Genomic DNA, 19,879 nt, shown 5'->3' on the forward strand with positions numbered 1-19,879 from the left:
CAATCATTATTAACAATAAAGAAGAAATCTGAGTTCAATGGGAGATTGATGGAGTTTGAATGTATGGTTATTTGAATTGCACCCGTGGACGTCTTTATAGTCACAAAGCAACGTTCGCGACTTGGGAGTCCTCAATTGATCGCCAGAAGGTTACATTGGCAATGCTCCGTAATCGAACAAGGACCCAGCGCCGGGGACACAGTCAACATTCCTGACTGACGAATCAGTGAGGAACATTTCTCTAGATGCTGGTCTTGACATGTGCCGTCTTATGTTCTAGTATTTATTCAACTATCTACAATAAATTAGCGATATACAATATCCGAAAAGCATTCACATTGTCTTTGTTTGAAGATGGCCATGATGTGGAGATGCCGGTGTTGGACAGTCGTGAGCACAGTAAGAAGTCTTGCAACATCAGTTAAAGTCCAACAGGTTTGTTTCGAATCACTAGCTTTCCTGCATTCACCATAGCCAATCCCTGGACAAAAGGGAAAGTTGGAATTGTTGCTCACAAGATTTAGGCTTTTCCGTATCCCCTCCCTGATCAATAACGCATGCCCCGTGATCTCACTCTTAATCAGAAAGTTGTCTGTACATCTCCGTTCACTAAATAATAGCATATGTTCCATTGTGAAATTCTTATTCAGAAAGCTCAGTGCACATCCCCAATCACTGAATAATAACATGTGCAACAGTGTCCCGACGTTTCAAATAGAGCGCACTCTGTTGGGGAAAAACAACAGGTCTTTTTGAAAAGTGTAGGCTACCATTTCGCATCACACACGATTCGATCCAAAAGAAAGTGGTGAAACTGGAAACTGAATGAGAAAAATAATAATCGTAGTCGGCAGGATTCGAACCTGCGCGGGAAAACCCCAACGAATTTCTACTCCATCACCTTAACCACTCGGCCACGACTACACAGACGCACAAGCCGCTACGGAATTAATTGACCGTTGGGTAATTTTTAAGCAGTTATTCGCAGACAGACACACAGAATCCAATTCTGAACATTATTGTGTTCATAATAAATATTCTTTCCTTCACAACCTGACGAAATCCAAACCCGCGATGCCACAATAGTTCCGTTAATGTTGCTATAGGAAACTTCGATAGCATCCCTTTGTTGAATTAGGAAATGTCATTTGATTTGATTGGTATTCGCAATTTGCTGTTGGACTCGGTACAATATTCTTTTGTATTTGTTGACAGGGCGATAATGCACAAACACAAATCACAATACAAACTGGAGTTAGTGCTGGATTCTGAAAGTGCTGGAATAATGGTCAGGATCCAGAAACATCTGGGTTAAAACAAACCCTTCAGGACACAAAAACAGAAACTCAGGAGAAACTCAGCAAAGCATCAATAGAGATAGAAACGGAATTAACGTTTCCATTCCGCATTAACTAAAGAGTATATTTCACATTTATTTTTGATTATCAGTCCGATACTCCCCTCCCATCAGAACCGAAATGCCCAAATATCCCCAAAATATTCTCAACATTCTTCCAAATCGACAAACCACTTCACATTCAGATGCAGAAATACCTCTTTCCATCTCCCACGCTGCTGCCTGCCGATGGAGCTGACCTGCGAGCAATCCAATAGCTTTCTCACCATAATCATAGCCAACCCCCCTTGCTCGCCTCCATTGCTGATCCACCCTCCCTTTCGATAGAAGATCAAACTTCACGGGCAACTCCTCACTCAATGCCTCGGTTCCAGATGCACCACATCTCTTCCATCACCCGCCATAATCTCCCCGATCAACTGACACCCGTCCTCCCCTGCCTCTCTAATCACCTCTGTCTTGAATGAAATGTCCTCCCCCCTCATTACCTCTTTCAATGCCTCCCAAATCACGGACGGCGAGACGTTCCCATTTTGATTAATTTCCACATACTCCTCAATCACTTTCCCCATCTTAATGCAAAAAATCGGGTGTGCCATCCAACCCACAATGGTCAATCATTATTAACAATAAAGAAGAAATCTGAGTTCAATGGGAGATTGATGGAGTTTGAAAGTATGGTTATTTGAATTGCACCCGTGGACGTCTTTATAATCACAAAGCAACGTTCGCGACTTGGGAGACCTCAATTGATCGCCAGAAGGTTACATTGGCAATGCTGCGTAATCGAACAAGGACCCAGCGCCTGGGACACAGCCAACATTCCTGACTGACGAGTGAGTGAGGAACATTTCTCTAGATGCTGGTCTTGACTTGTTCCTTCTTAATTTCTAATATTTATTCAACGATCTGCAATAAATTAGTGATATACAATATCCAAAAAGCATTCACATTGTCTTAGTTTGAAGATGGCCATGATGTGGAGAGGCCTGCGTTGGACAGGGGTGAGCACAGTCAGAAGTCTCGCAACACCAGTTAAAGTCCAACAGGTTTGTTTCGAATCATGAGCTTTCCTGCATTCACCATAGCCAATCCCAGGACAAAAAGTAAAATTGTAATTGTTGCTCACAAGATTCAGGCTTTTACGTATGCCCCATGATCTCAATCTTAATCAGAAAGCTGTCTGTGCACCACCGTTCACTAAATAATAGCATGTGTTCCGTTGTTAAATTCTTATTCAGAAAGCCCTGTGTACTTCCCAATCACTGAATAATAACACATGTGCAACAGTGTTCCGACTTTTCAAATAGAGCGCACTATGTTGGGAAAAATAACTCGTCTTTTTGAAACATGTGGGACACCATTTCGCATCAGACACTATTCGTTGCAAAGGAACGTGGTGAAACTTGAAACTGAATGAGAAAAAGTATATTCGTAGTCAGCAGGATTCGAACCTTTGAGGGATATCCTAATGGATTTCTAGTCCAATGCCTTAACCACTCGGCCACCACTACACGCATTAAAATGCTGCTTCGGCGTCATTTGACGGGAAGGTAATTTTTAAACGGAAGTCGCAGACAGACACACAGAATACATTTCTGAACATTATTGTGTTCATAATAAATATTCCTTCATTAAGAACTGACGAAATCCAAACCCGCGATGCCACAATATCTCCGTTAAGGTTGCTATAGGAATGTTTGACAGCATCTCTTTGTTGAATTAGGAAATGTCATTTGATTTGATTAAAATTCGCAATTTGCTGTTGGACTCCGTACATTTTCCTTCTGTGTTTGTTGACAAGACGATAATGCACCGACAAAAATCACAATACAAACTGGAGTTAGTGCTGAAAATGCTGCAATTATGCTCAGTGTCCAGAAACATCTGGGTTAAAGCAAACCCATTAAGCTTCAGGACACAAAAACAGAAACTTCAGGGAAAACTCAGTGTGTCTGACAGCATCAGTGGACAGAGAAAGGGAATTAATGTTTCCATTCCGCATCAACTAAAGAGTATATTTTACATTTATTTTCGATTATCAGTCCGATACTCCACTCCCTTCAGAACTGAAATGCCCAAATATCCCAAAAGTATTCTGAATATTCTTCCAAATCCACGAACCACTTCACATTTAGATGCAGAAATACCTCTTCCCACCTTCCACGCTGCTGCCTGCAATGCAGCTGAGCCACCAGTAATCCAATGGCTTTCTCACCATACTCACAGCCAACCCCCCTTTCGCGCCTCATTGCTGAACCAGCCTGCCTTTGGATAGAAGATCAAACTTCACCTTCAGCTCCTTCCTCCTCATTCAACGTCCCGGTTCCGGGTGCACCACATATATTCCATCACCCGCCAAACTCTCCCCGATCAAAGGCTGTCCTTCCTCCCGCGCCTCTCTAATCACCTCTTTCTTCAATGAAATGACCTCCCACCTCACTACCGCCTTCAATGCCTCCCAAACCACGGACGGCGGGAAGCTCCCATTTTAGTTAATTTCCACATAATCCTCAATAAATTTCCCCATCTTAACGCAAAAAAATCCGGTGTGTCATCAAACCTACAATGGTCAGTCATGTTAACAATAAAGAGGAAACCTGATTTCAATGGAAGATTGATGGAGTTTGAAAGTATGGTTATTTGAAATGCTCCCGTGGACGTCTTTAGAGTCACAAAGCAACGTTCGCGACTTGCGAGTCCTCATTTGATCGCCAGAAGGTTACATTGGCAATGCTCCGTAATCGAACCCAAACCCGTGTGTTCTTGAAAATACAGAAAAATGTGTCATTTGAAACATGGAAGTCTGGCAATATCTGGTCTGAGAGGATACAGGGAAAGATCCCACAAAAGGTTAATAGCAGCTGCAAAGAGCAGGGTTGTAAAATGCAGATTCTTGCTCACAAGCAGGCTTATCAAACACGCAGGTTTCATGTGGTAATCTAAAACAATGGCTCACACCTTCATGGAATGTAACTATCTCTGGAAGTATCTGTAAAGGCATGGATGAGAGTTTCAATTGACGAATGTTTAAAACAGGCAGGTCTTTCAAGTCATAACCAAGTTAAATTTTAGCATACAGCTCAAAGCAAAGTCTCACACCTTAATTGAAATAAACTCTTAGTAAACAGCTGGAAAGGATGGAAGATGCTCAGTCGAATTTGGTGTCAATTCTAAAGTGTAAAATTCTACGAACATCAAGTCAATTAAAAGAAAGGCAGCACAGTGGCGCAGTGGGTTAGCCCTGTAGCCTCACGGCGCTGAGAACCTGCGTTCGAATCCCGGCCCTGGGACACTGTCCGTGTGGAGTTTGCACATTCACCCTGTGTCTGCGTGGGTTTCACCCCCACAACGCAAAAATATGCAGGGAAGGTATATTGACCACTCTAAATTGCCCCTTAATTGGTAAAATGATTGAGTAAAGTCAATTAAAAAAGTCAATTAAAAGAAAATTGGAGACGAACTGCCTACCGGAGATATAATTTCAAGTCAAAATCAAAGGCACAGTTATGAGCTGACGACAATTGGAAAATTAAGTGATTCGAAAGCACAGAAGTGGAAGTAACACCTATTAAGACCAAAGGAACTTTGAACATCACAAAGGATAATGTAATCAGATCTGAGGTGTCGTTATGCCCAAAATGAATAATTAGTCGTATTCAAATGTTTACATCAAAGATACTTTTTAACAAGCAAAGGGAAATAAGTTAATTTACAATAAGGCTCTAAAAACGTAATAATTGTTAGAAAGAGAATATAAACCCAGGGAGCAGCAGCAACAAGGACAGAGCACAGAGAAACAGCAACAGGAGAGAAGGGGAGGAGAACTCAGAGAGAGAGAGAGAGAGAGCTCGGTCATGGGAAAGACAAGGCAAGCAGCCGAGTTTAAACAGTTATACATCTAAGGAAGACTAGAATTTAAACAGGAGTCAGAGTCAGCTTAGAAATAGCTATCAGAGTTAGCTCTTATAGCTCAGTACATGGATCAACAAGAAACAGCAACAGAGCTAACCAGCGAATACATCCCAAAATGACAAGAATTTAAAGAAGATTGAGTGTCAAGGTGGGCCTGAAGGTCCCTTCAACCAACAGGAAGGATCCAGAAGCAAGAGCTTTTTACCTTTCTGTAAAGAATGTGTTTGCAGCTTTTAAAAGAAAAAATATAATAATAAAATAACTTAACTTAACCTGAAAAAGTGGTTTATTCCTGAAAGTCTGCGTTACGTACTTAGCAATGCAGGACCCAGGACATCGATGCTACTAAGTGGTAAGTAGATAAAATCTTCGGTGAAGGTATGGGTTCGACTGGGGGATAACTGGAAAATATAGTTTGACCTGAATGGCACCCACCGAAGCCTGCATCGGAGTCGGGGAGTGAGAATCCCTGTTCACCATTTAGAATATTGGACCTTTTTGGTACAGGGGGAATTCTAAGAAGAGTAGAGAGTTTTCAAAAACACGTGCTTGGGAAACAGCCAACATTCCTGACTGACGAGTGAGTGAGTAACATTTCTCTAGATGCTGGTCTTGACATGTGCCATCTTATTTTCTAGTATTTATTCAACCATCTACAATAAATTAGCGATATACAATATCCGAAAAGCATTCACATTGTCTTTGTTTGAAGATGGCCATGATGTGGAGATGCCGGTGTTGGACAACGGTGAGCACAGTAAGAAGTCTTGCAACATCAGTTAAAGTCCAACAGGTTTGTTTCGAATCACTAGCTTTCCTGCATTCACCATAGCCAATCGCTGGACAAAAAGGAAAGTTGGAATTGTTGGTCACAAGATTCAGGCTTTTACGTATCCCCTCCCTGATCAATAACGCATGCCCCGTGATCTGACTCTTAATCAGAAAGGTGTCTGTACAACTCCGTTCACTAAATAATAGCATATGTTCCATTGTGAAATTCTTATTCCGAGAGCCCAATGTACTTCCCCAATCACTGAATAATAACATGTGCAACAGTGTCCCGATGTTTCAAATAGAGCGCACTCTGTTGGGAAAAACAACTGGTCTTTTTGAAAAGTGTGGGATACCATTTCGGATCTCGCACGATTCGATCCAAAGGAACGTGGTGAAACTGGAAACTGAATGAGAAAAATAATATTCGTAGTCGGCAGGATTTGAACCTGCGGGGGGAAACACCAATGGATTTTTAATCCATCACCTTAACCACTCGGCCACAACAACACAAACGCAGAGGCCGATACGAATTAATTGACAGTTGGGTAATTTTTAATCAGTAAGTCGCAGACAGACACACAGAATCCAATTCTGAACATTATTGTGTTCATAATAAATATTCTTTCATTCACAACCTGACGAAATCCAAACCCGCGATGCCATAATAGTTCCGTTAAGGTTGCTATAGGAAAACTTCGATAGCATCCCTTTGTTGAATTAGGAAATGTCATTTGATTTGATTAATATTCGCAACTTGCTGTTGGACTCGGTACAATATTCTTCTGTATTTGTTGACAGGGCGATAATGCACCGACACAAATCACAACACAAACTGGAGTTAGTGCTGGATTCTGAAAGTGCTGGAATAATGGTCAGGATCCAGAAACATCTGGGTTAAAGCAAACCCATTAAGCATCAGGACACAAAAACAGAAACTTCAGGAGAAACTCAGCAGGTCTGGCAGCACCAATACAGATAGAAACGGAATTAACGTTTCCATTACGCATCAACTAAAGAGTATATTTGACATTTATTTTCGATTATCAGTCCGATACACCCCTCCCTTCAGAACTGAAATGCCCAAATATCCCAATAATATTCTCAACTTTCTTCCAAATCGACGAACCACTTCACATTCAGATGCAGAAATACCTCTTTCCATCTCCCACGCTGCTGCCTGCCGATGGAGCTGACCCGCGAGCAATCCAATGGCTTTCTCACCATAATCACAGCCAACCCCCCTTGCTCGCCTCTATTGCTGATCCACCCTCCCTTTCGATAGAAGATCAAACTTCACGGGCAACTCCTCACTCAATGCCTCGGTTCCAGATGCACCACATCTCTTCCATCACCCGCCATAATCTCCCCGATCAACCGACGCCCGTCCTCCCCTGCCTCTCTAATCACCTCTGTCTTGAATGAAATGTCCTCACCCCTCATTACCTGCTTCAATGCCTCCCAAATAACGGACGGCGAGACGTTCCCATTTTGATTAATTTTCACATACTCCACAATCATTTTCCCCATCTTAATGCAAACAATCGGGTGCGCCATCAATCCCACAATGGTCAATCATTATTAACAATAAAGAAGAAATCTGAGTTCAATGGGAGATTGATGGAGTTTGAAAGTATGGTTATTTGAATTGCCCCCTTGGACGTCTTTATAGTCACAAAGCAACGTTCGCGACTTGCGAGTCCTCAACTAATCGCCAGAAGGTTTCATTGGCAATGCTCCGTAATCGAACAAGGACCCAGCGCCTGAGAAACAGCCAACATTCCTGACTTACGAACCAGTGAGGAACATTTCTCTAGATGTTGTTCTTGACATGTGCCGTGTTATGTTCTAGTATTTATTCAACCATCTACAATAAATTAGCGATATACAATATCCGAAAAGTATTCACATTGTCTTTGTTTGAAGATGGCCATGATGTGGAGATGCTGGTGTTGGACAGCGGTGAGCACAGTAAGAAGTCTTGCAACATCAGTTAAAGTCCAACAGGTTTGTTTCGAATCACTAGCTTTCCTGCATTCACCATAGCCAATCCCTGGACAAAAGGGAAAGTTGGAATTGTTGCTCACAAGATTCAGGCTTTTACGTATCCCTTCCCTAATCAATAACGCATGTCCCGTGATCTCACTCTTAATCAGAAAGATGTCTGTACATCTCCGTTCACTAAATAATAGCATATGTTCCATTGTGAAATTCGTATTCAGAAAGCCCAGTGTACATCCCCAATCACTGAATAATAACATGTGCAACAGAGTCCCGACGTTTCAAATAGAGCGCACTCTGTTGGGAAAAACAACTGGTCATTTTGAAAAGTGTGGTATAACATTTCGCATCAGAGGCGATTCGATCCAAAGGAAAGTGGTGACACTGGCAACTGAATGAGAAGAATAATATGCGTAGTCGGCAGGATTCGAACCTGCGGGAGGAAACGCCAATGGATTTCTAGTCCATCGCCTTAACCACTCGGCCACGACTACACAAATGCAGCGGCCCCTACGGAATCAATTGACCGGAAGGTAATTTTTAATCAGTTAGTCCCAGACAGACACACAGAATCCAATTCTGAACATTATTGTGTTCATAATAAATATTCTTGACGAAATCCAAACCCGCGATGGCACAAAAGCTCCGTTAAGGTTGCTATAGGAAAGCTTCGATAGCATCCCTTTGTTGAATTAGGAAATGTCATTTGATTTGATTAAAATTCGCAATTTGCTGTTGGACTCGGTACATTATTCTTCTGTATTTGTTGACAGGGCGATAATGCACCGACACAAATCACAATACAAACTGGAGATAGTGCTGGATTCTTAAAGTGCTGGATTAATGGTCAGGATCCAGAAACATCTGGGTTAAAACAAACCCATTAAGCTTCAGGACACAAAACAGAAACTTCAGGGGAAACTCAGCGGGTCTGGCAGCATCAATATAGATAGAAACGGGATTAACGTTTCCATTCCGCTTCAACTAAAGAGTATATTTTACATTCATTTTCGATTATCAGTCCGATACTGCCCTCCCTTCAGAAACGAAATGCCCAAATATCTCCAAAATATTCTCAATATTCTTCCAAATCGACGAACCACTTCACAATCAGATGCAGAAATACCTCTTTCCAACTCCCATGTTGCTGACTGCCGATGGAGCTGATCCGAGAGCACTCCAATGGCTTTCTCACCATACTCACAGCCAACCCCCCTTTCGCGCCTCATTGCTGAACCAGCCTGCCTTTGGATAGAAGATCAAACTTCACCTTCAGCTCCTTCCTCCTCATTCAATGTCCCGGTTCCGGGTGCACCACATATATTCCATCACCCGCCAAACTCTCCCCGACCAACCGCTGTCTTCCTCCCGCGCCTCTCTAATCACCTCTTTCTTCAATGAAATGACCTCCCACCTCACTACCGCCTTTAATGCCTCCCAAACCACGGACGGCGGGAAGCTCCCATTTTAGTTAATTTCCACTTAATCCTCAATAGATTTCCCCATCTTAACGCAAAAAATCCGGTGTGTCATCAAACCTACAATGGTCAGTCATGTTAACAATAAAGAGGAAACCTGATTTCAATGGAAGATTGATGGTGTTTGAAATTATGGTTATTTGAAATCCTCCCGTGGACGTCTTTAGAGTCACAAAGCAACGTTTGCGACTTGCGAGTCCTCATTTGATCGCCAGAAGGTTACATTGGCAATGCTCCGTTACCGAACCCAAACCCGTGTGTTCTTGAAAATACAGAAAAATGTGTCATTTGAAACATGGAAGTCTGGCAATATCTGGTCTGAGAGGATACAGGGAAAGATCCCACAAAAGGTTAATAGCAGCTGCAAAGAGCAGGATTGTAAAATGCAGATTCTTGCTCACAAGCAGGCTTATCAAACACGCAGGTTTCATGTGGTAATCTAAAACAATGGCTCACACCTTCATGGAATGTAACTATCTCAGGAAGTATCTGTAAAGGCATGGATGAGAGTTTCAATTGACGAATGTTTAAAGCAGGCAGGTCTTTCAAGTCATAACCAAGTTAAATTTTAGCATACAGCTCAAAGCAAAGTCTCACACCTTAATTGAAATTAACTCTTAGTAAACAGCTGGAAAGGGTGGAAGATGCTCAGTCGAATTTGGTGTCAATTCTAAAGTGTAAAATTCTACGAACATCAAGTCAATTAAAAGAAAGGCAGCACGGTGGCGCAGTGGGTTAGCCCTGCAGCCTCACGGCGCTGAGGACCTGGGTTCGAATCCTGGCCCTGGGTCACTGTCCGTGTGGAGTTTGCACATTCTCCCCATGTCTGCGTGGGTTTCACCCCCACAACCCAAAGATGTGCAGGGTAGGTAGATTGACCACTCTAAATTGCCCCTTAATTGGTAAAAATGATTGAGTAAAGTCAAGTAATAGAAAATTGGAGACGAACTGCCTACCGGAGATACAATTTCAAGTCAAAATCAAAGGCACAGTTATGAGCTGACGACAATTGGAAAATTAAGTGATTCGAAAGCACAGAAGTGGAAGTAACACCTATTAAGACCAAAGGAACTTTGAACATCACAAAGGATAATGTAATCAGATCTGAGGTGCCGTTATGCCCAAAATGAATAATTAGTCGTATTCAAATGTTTACATCAAAGATACTTTTTAACAAGCAAAGGGAAATAAGTTAATTTACAATAAGGCTCTAAAAACTTAATAATTGTTAGAAAGAGAATATAAACCCAGGGAGCAGCAGCAACAAGGACAGAGCACAGAGAAACAGCAACAGGAGAGAAGGGGAGGAGAACTCAGAGAGAGAGAGAGAGAGAGAGAGAGAGCTCGGTCATGGGAAAGACAAGGCAAGCAGCCGAGTTTAAACAATTATACATCTAAGGAAGACTAGAATTTAAACAGGAGTCAGAGTCAGCTTAGAAATAGCTATCAGAGTTAGCTCTTATAGCTCAGTACATGGATCAACAAGAAACAGCAACAGAGCTAACCAGCGAATACATCCCAAAATGACAAGAATTAAAGAAGATTGAGTGTCAAGGTGGGCCTGAAGGTCCCTTCAACCAACAGGAAGGATCCAGAAGCAAGAGCTTTTTACCTTTCTGTAAAGAATGTGTTTGCAGCTTTTAAAAGAAAAAATATAATAATAAAATAACTTAACTTAACCTGAAAAAGTGGTTTATTCCTGAAAGTCTGCGTTACTTACTTAGCAATGCAGGACCCAGGACATCGATGCTACTAAGTGGTAAGTAGATAAAATCTTCGGTGAAGGTATGGGTTCGACTGGGGGATAACTGGAAAATATAGTTTGACCTGAATGGCACCCACCGAAGCCTGCATCGGAGTCAGGGAGTGAGAATCCCTGTTCACCATTTAGAATATTGGACCTTTTTGGTACAGGGGGAATTCTAAGAAGAGTAGAGAGTTTTCAAAAACACGTGCTTGGGAAACAGCCAACATTCCTGACTGACGAGTGAGTGAGTAACATTTCTCTAGATGCTGGTCTTGACATGTGCCATCTTATTTTCTAGTATTTATTCAACCATCTACAATAAATTAGCGATATACAATATCCGAAAAGCATTCACATTGTCTTTGTTTGAAGATGGCCATGATGTGGAGATGCCGGTGTTGGACAACGGTGAGCACAGTAAGAAGTCTTGCAACATCAGTTAAAGTCCAACAGGTTTGTTTCGAATCACTAGCTTTCCTGCATTCACCATAGCCAATCGCAGGACAAAAAGGAAAGTTGGAATTGTTGGTCACAAGATTCAGGCTTTTACGTATCCCCTCCCTGATCAATAACGCATGCCCCGTGATCTGACTCTTAATCAGAAAGGTGTCTGTACAACTCCGTTCACTAAATAATAGCATATGTTCCATTGTGAAATTCTTATTCCGAGAGCCCAGTGTACTTCCCCAATCACTGAATAATAACATGTGCAACAGTGTCCCGACGTTTCAAATAGAGCGCACTCTGTTGGGAAAAACAACTGGTCTTTTTGAAAAGTGTGGGATACCATTTCGGATCTCGCACGATTCGATCCAAAGGAACGTGGTGAAACTGGAAACTGAATGAGAAGAATAATATTCGTAGTCGGCAGGATTTGAACCTGCGGGGGGAAACGCCAATGGATTTTTAATCCATCACCTTAACCACTCGGCCACGACTACACAAACGCACATGCCGCTACGGAATTAATTGACCGTTGGGTAATTTTTAATCAGTTAGTCGCAGACAGACACACAGAATCCAATTCTGAACATTATTGTGTTCATAATAAATATTCTTTCATTCACAACCTGACGAAATCCAAACCTGCGATGCCACAATAGTTCCGTTAAGGTTGCTATAGGAAACTTTGATAGCATGCCTTTGTTGAATTAGGAAATGTCATTTGATTTGATTAATATTCGCAATTTGCTGTTGGACTCGGTACATTATTCTTCTGTATTTGTTGAGAGGGCGATAATGCACCGACACAAATCACAATACAAACTGGAGTTAGTGCTGGATTCTGAAAGTGCTGGAATAATGGTCAGGATCCAGAAACATCTGGGTTAAAGCAAACCCATTAAGCTTCAGGACACAAAAACAGAAACTTCAGGGAAAACTAAGCGTGTCTGGCAGCATCAGTGGGCAGAGAAACGGAATTAATGTTTCCATTCCGCATCAACTAAAGAGTATATTTTACATTTATTTTCGATTATCAGTCCGATACTACACTCCCTTCAGAACTGAAATGCCCAAATATCCCAATAATATTCTCAGCATTCTTCCAAATCTACGAACCACTTCACATTCAGATGCAGAAATACCTCTTTCTATCTCCCACACTGCTGCCTTCTGATGGAGCTGACCCGCGAGCAATCCAATGGCTTTCTCACCATAATCAGAGCCAACCCCCCTTGCTCGCCTCCATTGCTGATCCACCCTCCCTTTCGATAGAAGATCAATCTTCACGGGCAACTCCTCACTCAATGCCTCGGTTCCAGATGCACCACATCTCTTCCATCACACGCCATAATCTCCCCGATCAACCGACGCCCGTCCTCCCCTGCCTCTCTAATCACCTCTGTCTTGAATGAAATGTCCTCCCCCTCATTTCCTCCTTCAATGCCTCCCAAATAACGGACAGCGAGACGTTCCCATTTTGATTAATTTCCACATACTCCACAATCACTTTCTCCATCTTAACAAAAAAAATCGGGTGTGCCATCAAACCCTGAATGGTCAATCATTATTGACAATAATGAAGAAACCTGAGTTCAGTGGGAGATTGATGGAGTTTGAAAGTATGGTTATTTGAATTGCACCCGTGGACGTCTTTATAGTCACAAAGCAACGTTCGCGACTTGGGAGTCCTCAATTGATCGCCAGAAGGTTACATTGGCAATGCTCCGTAATCGAACAAGGACCCAGCGCCTGGGAAGCAGCCAACATTCCTGACTGACGAATCAGTGAGGAACATTTCTCTGGATGCTGGTCTTGACATGTGCCGCCTTATTTTCTGGTATTTATTCAACCATCTACAATAAATTAGCGATATACAATATCCGAAAAGCATTCACATTGTCTTTGTTTGAAGATGGCCATGATGTGGAGATGCTGGTGTTGGACAGCGGTTAGCACAGTAAGAAGTCTTGCAACATCAGTTAAAGTCCAACAGGTTTGTTTCGAATCACTAGCTTTCCTGCATTCACCATAGCCAATCCCTGGACAAAAGGGAAAGTTGGAATTGTTGCTCACAAGATTCAGGCTTTTACGTCTCCCCTCACTGATCAATAACGCATGCCCCGTGATCTCACTCTTAATCAGAAAGTTGTCTGTAAATCTCCGTTCACTAAATAATAGCATATGTTCCATTGTGAAATTCTTCTTCAGAAAGCCCAGTGTACATCCCCAATCACTGAATAATAACATGTGCAACAGTGTCCCGACGTTTCAAATAGAGCGCACTCTGTTGGGGAAAAACAACTGGTCTTTTTGAAAAGTGTGGGATACCATTTCGCATCAGACACGATTCGATCCAAAGGAAAGTGGTGAAACTGCAAACTAAATGAGAAAAATAATATTCGTAGTCGGCAGGATTCGAACCTGCGCGGGGAAACCCCAATTGATTTCTAGTCCATCGCCTTAACCACTCGGCCACGACTACACAAATTCTGAGGCCGATACGGAATTAATTGACCGTTGGGTAATTTTTAATCAGTTAGTCGCAGACAGACACACAGAATCCAATTCTGAACATTATTGTGTTCATAATAAATATTCTTTCATTCACAACCTGACGAAATCCAAACCCGCGATGCCACAATAGCTCCGTTAAGGTTGCTATAGGAAAGCTTCGATAGCATCCCTTTGTTGAATTAGGAAATGTCATTTGATTTGATTAATATTCGCAATTTGCTGTTGGACTCGGTACATTATTCTTCTGTATTTGTTGACAGGGCGATAATGCACCGACACAAATCACAATACAAACTGGAGTTAGTGCTGGATTCTGAAAGTGCTGGAATAATGGTCAGGATCCAGAAACATCTGGGTTAAAGCAAACCCATTAAGCTTCAGGACACAAAAACAGAAACTTCAGGAGAAACTCAGCGGGTCTGGCAGCATCAATAGAGACAGAAACGGAATTAACGTTTCCATTCCGCATCAAATAAAGAGTATATTTTACATTTATTTTCGATTATCAGTCCCATACTCCCCTCCCTTCAGAACTGAAATGCCCAAATATCTCAATAATATTCTCAGCATTCTTCCAAATCGACGAACCACTTCACATTCAGATGCAGAAATACCTCTTTCCATCTCCCACGCTGCTGCCTGCCGATGGAGCTGACCCGCGAGCAATCCAATGGCTTTCTCACCATAATCAGAGCCAACCCCCCTTGCTCGCCTCCATTGCTGATCCACCCTCCCTTTCGATAGAAGATCAATCTTCACGGGCAACTCCTCACTCAATGCCTCGGTTCCAGATGCACCACATCTCCTCCATCACCCGCCATAATCTCCCCGAACAACCGACGCCCGTCCTCCCCTGCCTCTCTAATCACCTCTGTCTTGAATGAAATGTCCTCCCCCTCATTACCTCCTTCAATGCCTCCCAAATCACGGACGGCGAGACGTTCCCATTTTGATTAATTTCCACATACTCCACAATCACTTTCCCCATCTTAACAAAAAAATCGGGTGTGCCATCAAACCCTGAATGGTCAATCATTATTAACAATATAGAAGAAATCTGAGTTCAGTGGGAGATTGATGGAGTTTGAAAGTATGGTTATTTGAATTGCACCCGTGGACGTCTTTATAGTCACAAAGCAACGTTCGCGACTTGGGAGTCCTCAATTGATCGCCAGAAGGTTACATTGGCAATGCTCCGTAATCGAACAAGGACCCAGCGCCTGGGAAACAGCCAACATTCCTGACTTACGAATCAGTGAGGAACATTTCTCTAGATGCTGGTCTTGACATGTGCCGTCTTATGTTCTAGTATTTATTCAACCATCTACAATAAGTTAGCGATATACAATATCCGAAAAGCATTCACATTGTCTTTGTTTGAAGATGGCCATGATGTGAAGATGCTGGTGTTGGACAGCGGTGAGCACAGTAAGAAGTCTTGCAACATCAGTTAAAGTCCAACAGGTTTGTTTCGAATCACTAGCTTTCCTGCATTCACCATAGCCAATCCCTGGGCAAAAGGGAAAGTTGGAATTGTTGCTCACAAGATTCAGGCTTTTACGTCTCCCCTCACTGATCAATAACGCATGCCCCGTGATCTCACTCTTAATCAGAAAGTTGTCTGTGCATCTCCGTTCACTAAATAATAGCATATGTTCCATTGTGAAATTCTTCTTCAGAAAGCCCAGTGTACATCCCCAATCACTGAATAATAACATGTGCAACAGTGTCCCGACGTTTCAAATAGAGCGCACTCTGTTGGGGAAAACAACTGGTCTTTTTGAAAAGTGTGGGATACCATTTCGCATCAGACACGATTCGTTCCAAAGGAAAGTGGTGAAACTGCAAACTGAATGAGAAAAATGATATTCGTAGACGGCAGGATTCGAACCTGCGCGGAGAAACCCCAATGAATTTCTAGTCCATCGCCTTAACCACTCGGCCACGACTACACAAACGCAGAGGCCGATACGGAATTAATTGACCGTTGGGTAATTTTTAATCAGTTAGTCGCTGACAGACACACAGAATCCAATTCTGAACATTATTGTGTTCATAATAAATATTCTTTCATTCACAACCTGACGAAATCCAAACCCGCGATGCCACAATAGCTCCGTTAAGGTTGCTATAGGAAAGCTTCGATAGCATCCCTTTGTTGAATTAGGAAATGTCATTTGATTTGATTAATATTCGCAATTTGCTGTTGGACTCGGTACATTATTCTTCTGTATTTGTTGACAGGGCGATAATGCACCGACACAAATCACAATACAAACTGGAGTTAGTGCTGGATTCTGAAAGTGCTGGAATAATGGTCAGGATCCAGAAACATCTGGGTTAAAGCAAACCCATTAAGCTTCAGGACACAAAAACAGAAACTTCAGGGAAAACTAAGCGTGTCTGGCAGCATCAGTGGGCAGAGAAACGGAATTAACGTTTCCATTCCGCATCAACTAAAGAGTATATTTTACATTAATTTTCGATTATCAGTCCGATACTCCCCTCCCTTCAGAACTGAAATGCCCAAATATCCCAATAATATTCTCAGAATTCTTCCAAATCTACGAGCCATTTCACATTCAGATGCAGAAATACCTCTTTCCATCTCCCACGCTGCTGCCTGCCGATGGAGCTGACCCGCGAGCAATCCAATGGCTTTCTCCCCATAATCAGAGCCAACCCCCCTTGCTCGCCTCCATTGCTGATCCACCCTCCCTTTCGATAGAAGATCAATCTTCACGGGCAACGCCTCACTCAATGCCTCGGTTCCAGATGCACCACATCTCTTCCATCACACGCCATAATCTCCCCGATCAACCGACGCCCGTCCTCCCCTGCCTCTCTAATCACCTCTGTCTTGAATGAAATGTCCTCCCCCTCATTACCTCCTTCAATGCCTCCCAAAGCACGGACAGCGAGACGTTCCCATTTTGATTAATTTCCACATACTCCACAATCACTTTCCCCATCTTAACAAAAAAAATCGGGTGTGCCATCAAACCCTGAATGGTGAATCATTATTAACAATAAAGAAGAAATCTGAGTTCAGTGGGAGATTGATGGAGTTTGAAAGTATGGTTATTTGAATTGCACCCGTGGACGTCTTTATAGTCACAAAGCAACGTTCGCGACTTGGGAGTCCTCAATTGATCGCCAGAAGGTTACATTGGCAATGCTCCGTAATCGAACAAGGACCCAGCGCCTGGGAAACAGCCAACATTCCTGACTTACGAATCAGTGAGGAACATTTCTCTAGATGCTGGTCTTGACATGTGCCGTCTTATGTTCTAGTATTTATTCAACCATCTACAATAAATTAGCGATATACAATATCCGAAAAGCATTCACATTGTCTTTGTTTGAAGATGGCCATGATGTGAAGATGCTGATGTTGGACAGCGGTGAGCACAGTAAGAAGTCTTGCAACATCAGTTAAAGTCCAACAGGTTTGTTTCGAATCACTAGCTTTCCTGCATTCACCATAGCCAATCCCTGGACAAAAGGGAAAGTTGGAATGTTGCTCACAAGATTCAGGCTTTTACGTCTCCCCTCACTGATCAATAACGCATGCCCCGTGATCTCACTCTTAATCAGAAAGTTGTCTGTAAATCTCCGTTCACTAAATAATAGCATATGTTCCATTGTGAAATTCTTCTTCAGAAAGCCCAGTGTACATCCCCAATCACTGAATAATAACATGTGCAACAGTGTCCCGACGTTTCAAATAGAGCGCACTCTGTTGGGGAAAAACAACTGGTCTTTTTGAAAAGTGTGGGATACCATTTCGCATCAGACACGATTCGATCCAAAGGAAAGTGGTGAAACTGCAAACTGAATGAGAAAACTAATATTCGTAGTCGGCAGGATTCGAACCTGCGCGGGCAAACCCTAATGGATTTCTAGTCCATCGCCTTAACCACCCGGCCACGACTACACAAATTCTGAGGCCGATACGGAATTAATTGACCGTTGGGTAATTTTTAATCAGTTAGTCGCAGACAGACACACAGAATCCAATTCTGAACATTATTGTGTTCATAATAAATATTCTTTCATTCACAACCTGACGAAATCCAAACCCGCGATGCCACAATAGCTCCGTTAAGGTTGCTATAGGAAAGCTTCGATAGCATCCCTTTGTTGAATTAGGAAATGTCATTTGATTTGATTAATATTCGCAATTTGCTGTTGGACTCGGTACATTATTCTTCTGAATTTGTTGACAGGGCGATAATGCACCGACACAAATCACAATACAAACTGGAGTTAGTGCTGGATTCTGAAAGTGCTGGAATAATGGTCAGGATACAGAAACATCTGGGTTAAAGCAAACCCATTAAGCTTCAGGACACAAAAACAGAAACTTCAGGAGAAACTCAGCGGGTCTGGCAGCATCAATAGAGACAGAAACGGAATTAACGTTTCCATTCCGCATCAAATAATGAGTATATTTTACATTTATTTTCGATTATCAGTCCGATACTCCCCTCCCTTCAGAACTGAAATGCCCAAATATCTCAATAATATTCTCAGCATTCTTCCAAATCGACGAACCACTTCACATTCAGATGCAGAAATACCTCTTTCCATCTCCCACGCTGCTGCCTGCCAATGGAGCTGACCCGCGAGCAATCCAATGGCTTTCTCACCATAATCAGAGCCAACCCCCCTTGCTCGCCTCCATTGCTGATCCACCCTCCCTTTCGATAGAAGATCAATCTTCACGGGCAACGCCTCACTCAATGCCTCGGTTCCAGATGCACCACATCTCTTCCATCACACGCCATAATCTCCCCGATCAACCGACGCCCGTCCTCCCCTGCCTCTCTAATCACCTCTGTCTTGAATGAAATGTCCTCCCCCTCATTACCTCCTTCAATGCCTCCCAAAGCACGGACAGCGAGACGTTCCCATTTTGATTAATTTCCACATACTCCACAATCACTTTCCCCATCTTAACAAAAAAAATCGGGTGTGCCATCAAACCCTGAATGGTGAATCATTATTAACAATAAAGAAGAAATCTGAGTTCAGTGGGAGATTGATGGAGTTTGAAAGTATGGTTATTTGAATTGCACCCGTGGACGTCTTTATAGTCACAAAGCAACGTTCGCGACTTGGGAGTCCTCAATTGATCGCCAGAAGGTTACATTGGCAATGCTCCGTAATCGAACAAGGACCCAGCGCCTGGGAAACAGCCAACATTCCTGACTTACGAATCAGTGAGGAACATTTCTCTAGATGCTGGTCTTGACATGTGCCGTCTTATGTTCTAGTATTTATTCAACCATCTACAATAAATTAGCGATATACAATATCCGAAAAGCATTCACATTGTCTTTGTTTGAAGATGGCCATGATGTGAAGATGCTGATGTTGGACAGCGGTGAGCACAGTAAGAAGTCTTGCAACATCAGTTAAAGTCCAACAGGTTTGTTTCGAATCACTAGCTTTCCTGCATTCACCATAGCCAATCCCTGGACAAAAGGGAAAGTTGGAATGTTGCTCACAAGATTCAGGCTTTTACGTCTCCCCTCACTGATCAATAACGCATGCCCCGTGATCTCACTCTTAATCAGAAAGTTGTCTGTAAATCTCCGTTCACTAAATAATAGCATATGTTCCATTGTGAAATTCTTCTTCAGAAAG

At 42.5% G+C, this 19,879-nt stretch overlaps 7 non-coding genes across 7 annotated transcripts; all 7 read right to left on the bottom strand.

The window, feature by feature from the left end:
* Positions 1 to 842: 842 nt before the first annotated feature.
* Positions 843 to 924, bottom strand: trnas-aga. Its single transcript has one exon. It is a non-coding gene; the product is annotated as a tRNA-Ser (tRNA).
* A 5,547-nt stretch (positions 925 to 6,471) lies between these two features.
* Positions 6,472 to 6,553, bottom strand: trnaf-aaa. The gene has a single exon. It is a non-coding gene; the product is annotated as a tRNA-Phe (tRNA).
* Positions 6,554 to 8,456: 1,903 nt separating this feature from the next.
* Positions 8,457 to 8,538, bottom strand: trnas-aga. The gene has a single exon. It is a non-coding gene; the product is annotated as a tRNA-Ser (tRNA).
* A 3,590-nt stretch (positions 8,539 to 12,128) lies between these two features.
* trnaf-aaa lies at positions 12,129 to 12,210 on the bottom strand. Its single transcript has one exon. It is a non-coding gene; the product is annotated as a tRNA-Phe (tRNA).
* A 1,903-nt stretch (positions 12,211 to 14,113) lies between these two features.
* trnas-aga lies at positions 14,114 to 14,195 on the bottom strand. The gene has a single exon. It is a non-coding gene; the product is annotated as a tRNA-Ser (tRNA).
* A 1,902-nt stretch (positions 14,196 to 16,097) lies between these two features.
* Positions 16,098 to 16,179, bottom strand: trnas-aga. The gene has a single exon. It is a non-coding gene; the product is annotated as a tRNA-Ser (tRNA).
* A 1,903-nt stretch (positions 16,180 to 18,082) lies between these two features.
* trnas-aga lies at positions 18,083 to 18,164 on the bottom strand. The gene has a single exon. It is a non-coding gene; the product is annotated as a tRNA-Ser (tRNA).
* Positions 18,165 to 19,879: the final 1,715 nt, after the last annotated feature.

This window comes from Scyliorhinus canicula, chromosome 6 (assembly GCF_902713615.1).
Source record: "Scyliorhinus canicula chromosome 6, sScyCan1.1, whole genome shotgun sequence".
NCBI lineage: Eukaryota > Metazoa > Chordata > Chondrichthyes > Carcharhiniformes > Scyliorhinidae > Scyliorhinus > Scyliorhinus canicula.